Source organism: Limulus polyphemus, unplaced genomic scaffold, assembly GCF_000517525.1.
Source record: "Limulus polyphemus unplaced genomic scaffold, Limulus_polyphemus-2.1.2 Scaffold4214, whole genome shotgun sequence".
Lineage (NCBI taxonomy): Eukaryota > Metazoa > Arthropoda > Merostomata > Xiphosura > Limulidae > Limulus > Limulus polyphemus.
In genome coordinates, this window is record NW_013669824.1 from 4,887 (window position 1) to 11,271 (window position 6,385).

The 6,385-nt window shown below is 32.0% G+C and overlaps 1 long non-coding RNA gene across 1 annotated transcript in view; it reads left to right on the forward strand.

The window, feature by feature from the left end:
• The window catches only part of LOC106470781, a 9,454-nt gene extending 4,358 nt beyond the window's left edge, over positions 1–5,096 (forward strand). The window contains exons 2-4 of the long non-coding RNA XR_001291520.2: positions 2,067–2,108; positions 2,598–2,627; positions 4,803–5,096. This is a non-coding gene — a long non-coding RNA (uncharacterized LOC106470781). The remainder of the gene's footprint in view (positions 1–2,066; positions 2,109–2,597; positions 2,628–4,802) is intronic.
• The last annotated feature ends 1,289 nt before the right edge of the window (positions 5,097–6,385 follow it).

The following is a 6,385-nucleotide window of genomic DNA, read 5'->3' on the forward strand; positions in this document are numbered from 1 at the left end:
GAGACGAAAAAAACTAAGTTCGAGTGCAGAAACAATTAATATTTTCATATCAGTTGGAGTTACAATTTAGAACATTTACAAATCTTAAAAGATTATATCTTAGTTGGAATTGTTGGGGCGGAGCTCTCCAATGGAGATTACTCCCCCACGCCACTACGGTAGACACACCTCTGAAGAACCCCTTCCACCTATCGCTTTCTTGGCTTCCCTCTTCCTCTGTTTCCTGAGAGTCGTGTGTTGTAGGCTCTTGATGCTGCTTGGTTGGAGGACGTGTTTCAGGTGGCCAAATTTACTGCCTTTACTCCGGTCATAATTCTCACGACTTCATTCCTGATTTTGTCCCTTGGTGTTTTGTTTACTGCTCTGCGTAGTCATCTCATTACACGTGTGGTGATTGTTATTTTTATTTTTTTTAATTGCGCGAAAAGCTACTGGAGGGCTATCTGTGTTAACTGTCCCTAATTTAGCAGTGATAGACTAGAGGAAAGGCCGCTAGTTAACACCACCCACCGCCAACTCTTGGGCTACTCTATTACCAACGAATGACGGGGTTAACCGTCACATTATAACGCTCCCATGGCTGAAAGAGCAAGCATGTTCGGTGACAGAGATTCGACCCGTCACCCGGTAATCTCCTGTCAGATCGCGTCATACCACGTGTGGTGATTTCCTGTTCATTTCTGTTATTAATGGTTCACGTTTGGTATTGGTTGGAATGAAAATTGCATTATTGATTTTACGTCAATGAAGTGTTGAGAGTGGGGTCAGCTGATGTTTGCTTTCTAGCATGGAATCAGCTTTTAAACAACAAATAACAGGTTTAACAGAAACAGTTAAAACTGAAGTATGCTTATAATATGGAACTGCTACTGGTTTTATCTGAAATAAAAAGCAGACTTAATGTTCTACATTCCTTCAGACTGACTCCATGCACTAACTTATCATCTCTGCTATAAGCTTATGTATAAATTACATCATACAATAAGCGGTTGAGGACACATTCGTGTCACATTGGGCCTGACAAGCCTAACTTTAATACACGTAGATATCTGGAAGCGTATTATCTACATAGTATCCACAAATAATTCATTCTACCTAACTTGTGTTAATATGATATATCTGCTTTAACATACGGTAACACCGTACAATCTGACTGGCAGGATAGGATTCCGTTTGTGTTGAGATGTCACTTTTATCTTTACACTAACTCATAGTTCTTTTACACATTCGCTATTTTGATCAAGAGCAGCCATGCTGTTATCTGGTTAGTTTCTGCTCTTTGGTGTTTTTCTTCTTCTCCATTGTCGAATCTGTGTGTATGTTATACATAATGCCAGTATATGTTGTTGTTTTTTATTTCTTATAGCAAAGCCACATCGGGCTATCTGTTGTGTCCATCGAGAGGAATCGAATCCCTAAGTCTAGCATTGTAAATCCGAAGACTTACTGCTGTCCCACCGGGGGACACTTAATGCCAGAAAAGAGGGTGCACCTGATATATCTATAACTCGTTTAGCTTGGTCTGGGTTCTAAACAGGTATTGCAGGTGTAAATTACTCAGGTTGAGATTTTCCTAAATATCTAATTTATACCACAAACTTCCACTTGCCACAGCACTAGTAACATTTTTACTGTTTATCTTCAGCATTTTTGAAAATGTTAAATAATGAATTTATATTTATATTTGATATTAAATCGCGATTTCCAATCACTTAACCGTAGTGATCGAACCCTGAATTTTAGCATTCTAAGCCTTTAAGATTTCCGTTCAGTCACACCGGGGTCGGCTTGGATCTGTAGCTATGAGTTTGTAGTACTTTGATTGAAAAGATATGAAACTCCCCTTACCCAATAATGTTCAACTTCGTGATTTCACTACCAATAATGTTCAACCTCGTGATTTCACCACCAATAGTGTTCAACCTCGTGATTTCACTTAAGGGAAAGTCGTTCATTACTTTATATTAAATCTAAGGTTAAAATTAAACTCGACAAAAAAAAAATAAGCAAGAATGAGGTATTTAAATAAATAACTGAGTATTCTTTTCTTCTTTTTTTTTTGGCAGATGATACAGTGTTTAAAGAAAATTGTAAAGGATCAACCAGCGGTGAGAATCGTTCAGTATATTTCGTTCATACATTGTACCTTAAATAATAACCAACGAAATATTTGTAAAAAAACCTTTATTTTATTTTATTTTTGTTCTTCATAAATATCTTCTATCTTGAAACATTAAGACATCGAAAGAGAACAATTTAAAACGTACTATTTTTTTTATTACACCTGCAACGAAAACTTTCACCATAATAAGAAGTTTTTTATCAATATAATGTGAATAACAGACTAAATACCTATATCACTCCAGATAATGCTTTTTTTGCTGATAATTCTGGTTTAGAAGACAATATCATTTATGATATTTTTAAGTTATTAATTGTCATTAGATGCTAAATGTCATATATTTAATAATATGATATACATGTATCAAGTATTCTCTCTAACAGTAATGCAATAATTTAAATCACATTTTCGTTGTTAAATATATTTCCTTCGTATCCAGGTTTTCAAAAAATTGTTACTTTTTTTTTCAACACAGTGGGACGATGAGCTATTGAAGAAAGTTAGGGTAAGTTAGGATTTTGTGTAGTTACACTTAGTAGGAAGATATGATTAGACCAATAGTTGAAAAATAAAAAAAAAACAATCACTATTCTAACACTAAAATGATTAGAAATAATTTGAACTTGTCCGATACTAAGGATGTATTTAGCCATATATTATTTACTTTCTGGTTGACTTAGTGTTCAATGTGTTAGAAACATTCTGACTGAAATTTTAATACTAAAGATATACTTAACCATATATTATCTACTTCTTGGTTTCCTTGGTATCCAGTATGTTAGAGACAGTCTGATTGAAATCTTTAATACTAAAGATATACTTAACCATATATTACTTACTTCTTGACTGTCATGATATCCAGTATGTTAGAGACAATCTGATTAAAATCTTCAATACTAAAGATATACTTAACAATATATTGTTTACTTCCTGGTTGTCTTGATAAAAAAAATGACAGGCTTATATAGATTATGTTAGTAGTGCTAACAATCGCCTGTTTATCCTTAAAATTACGTACAAGTGTTAATTTTCTTATATGTAACTATAGCATGTTTAAACTCTTCTACAGTTAATAAGAAATAGCACACTAAAGGATATTCTGGATCTCAATGAAAATGTGTAGCCTACTTCTAACATCTTAACTGTTGAAACATCCAGGAATTATTTAAAGTGTATTAAAATACTTTCTTAGTATTAAAGATGTTACACAAACTGCATCTAACACACAGGAAGTAAAATATACTAGAATACCTACATTCTCAGTATTGAAGATTTTAATCAGACTGTCTCTAACATACTGGATACCAAGACAACCAGGAAGTAAATAATATATTGTTAAGTATATCCTTACTATTCAATATTTTAATGAGACTGTCTCTAACATACTGGGACTTTAACACTCTGAACTCATAAAAATAAAACACTGTATTTCTGATAAACAAAAGTATACACATCTCCCTATCTGAATTCTAATTCCGCCAGGAGACATACTATCTCGTAGCTCCACACGGAACCAATACAAACACATGTTTTTATATATTAATTTTTTTTACATCAGAAAAACCTGTTATATATTTTTTTTCACACATTTCAAAGGTTTATCTCAATCATGAAGTGATAGACAGCATATCAAAATTCCAATATTGATTATAAGTAAGCTTTATTTCCATTAATTGTTAGTTACTTCCATGTTAAGCTTACCTTTGAAATTCTTGTTTAATCAGGCTTGTTCTCATTGCTACATGTTTTGTTTCTATTCATTTACAAGGTATTGGAACTGTCATTAAAATGCTTGGCTGTTGTATTTAAACTGTATATTTTAAACTCGTTTCATAACAGCGTTTTGCAATATTTACGTCGTTCTTCTCGTCTTACTACAATAGACGAAGCGTATATATCAGTATCTATTTGTGTAATCAAAACTCCTACGCCATCTGTTGATTGGCACCACAAACAAAAATCCATAAAACATTTCATACTTTGAGTATTTAAGATTCAGACAATTAGAAAAATAAGTGTTGTATATGAAATAACCATTTCTTTATCATAGAACACAATTTCAAATAAAGTACTCTCCTCACAAGAAGAACATGACTTTCACTAGGGCTGTACGTAAGGGTTTGGTTATATCTTTATTAAAGTAATTTTTAAATGTAGTACTGAGAAAATGGAATTCTTAACAAAAAAAAACGTATTTATTTTCAATAAACTGTACCACTTTTAATATATAAAATGTTATAGTTTAAATAAGTAAAATTTATGAAAACTTTGAGCTCTATACATTAAATCATTTGTATAGCTTTGTGCGTAATTGTAAACAAACAATAACCGACTGATGGCTCTAGCTACGATAAATGGCTTGCCTAAGAATGTATTTATGATCTTGTCTAAGATATGAATTCAATGTATTTTTAATCAGATCAGAAATTTAACATCACTGGACAAGTATAGAAATTTATTTGATTACTGTTGCTTTTTTGTGTTTCGTTTATAATATTTAATTGAGATATTTTGTGCAAGTTCCAAACAAATTATGGTCAGTTTCGCTCATAGTTTCGTGATACTAACTAAAGAAGTGATTGGTTTATTAGCCTGTGTTCTTAAGCCTTACATTCTACTCTTGACAAAAAATATGCGTAATATATATTTATATATATAATTTAATTTTTTTTTCTGACAGCAATGTTTTGAAGAAATCTACAAATTATTGGGTCTGACGAAATAAGCAAAATGTGACGTTTCACAGGATACCATAGTAACTTAGTTCACGAAAATAATCGATTTTATAACAATTTCTTCTGGTCTACATTCGACCTTACAGAGTAAATTCAAAATATCTTAGATTAGCGAAATGATTGGTTCTATCTCTTGAGTTTTAGTAAATATGAACATTGTATTATCTAGTTTATATTATTCTTTATGTTTTTGTGGCTACATATCAAATCAAATCATTAAAATCTTTAATTAAGAAGAACTTTTGTGATTTCCAGAATTTTTAACTACTTTTTTCAACTCGCATCACACGGTTCAGTACCTTTAGAACTAAATTGGACTGCTTAGGCAATTAAATAAATAATTTTCAATAGTATAACGTAATAGAACAACTTATTTATACAAATATAAGAAACTGAAAACAAAACACCTATACAAAAATTAAAAAATAGATCTTCAAAAATACGAACACGATTGGGTTACTCTTTTACCAATGAATAGTGGGATTGACCATCACGTTATAATACCCCATGATTGAAAGGGCGAGCATGTTCGGTGACGGGAATTCGAACCAGCGATCGTCAAAGTGCTAGTCATGCGTCTTACTCACTAGGCCTACTCTAACGTAAAGAACAAACTTACTTATATAAAGTAACTCAATATGCACAATGGCTACCACATATCCAAATATTTCATTAAAAATTGACTTAAATACTCTGACTAGTTCACTCTAATAACTAGAAACAATTAGTTATCATTTTAACAAAATTGAAACAGCCCTCCGAGTTTTACTATTATCTGATATTTACAATCTAACTTCGAATGTACTAGAAAAATTTACATCAAAATCTAGAATATTCTAGGCCTACTTCCATAAATTTTCTTGACCTTAACGGCGTGCACCCTCAAGCTAATATAAACAAATTACAACATTAAAAACATAGTTTATAATAAATGAATTCTGAGTTTCCAACTCGGTGGTAGACTTTACTCAGAACGTTATTGAATAACTTATTATTTTTTAATAAAACTTAATCTCGTGACGTATCCCAATTGGTGCTCCACCCCTCAAGATTTTGAGTTAACTCATTTTCAAGGTAACGGCATATACTTGAAATTTAATCTCGCTTACCGTTTTTGTTTTCTTTACTTTACACTGTTGTCTGATTAAAAACAAAAACCACGTATTTTACTACATAACTACACCTCATTCGACTTCTCTAATCAGGGATCAAGTATAGTTATAAAGTGATGATTAGCTTTATAATTTTCTCCCGGTGGAACAGCGGTAAGTCTTTGAATTTACAACGCTAAAATCAGGGGTTTGACTCCCCTCGGTGGACACAGCAGATAGCCCATTGTGGCTTTGTTTTAACAAAACACAGACTTGTAATAACGTGGAGAAATATTAAAGAAATTAATTTTCATACACGAGACTAAAATATTCGTTTAACTTAAAACTTTTCATTTTTTAGGACATGATTTGACAAACAAAACCAAAATTCGTAGTAAATTTAAAGAATGAATGTACGACAGCTAATAATACTCCCT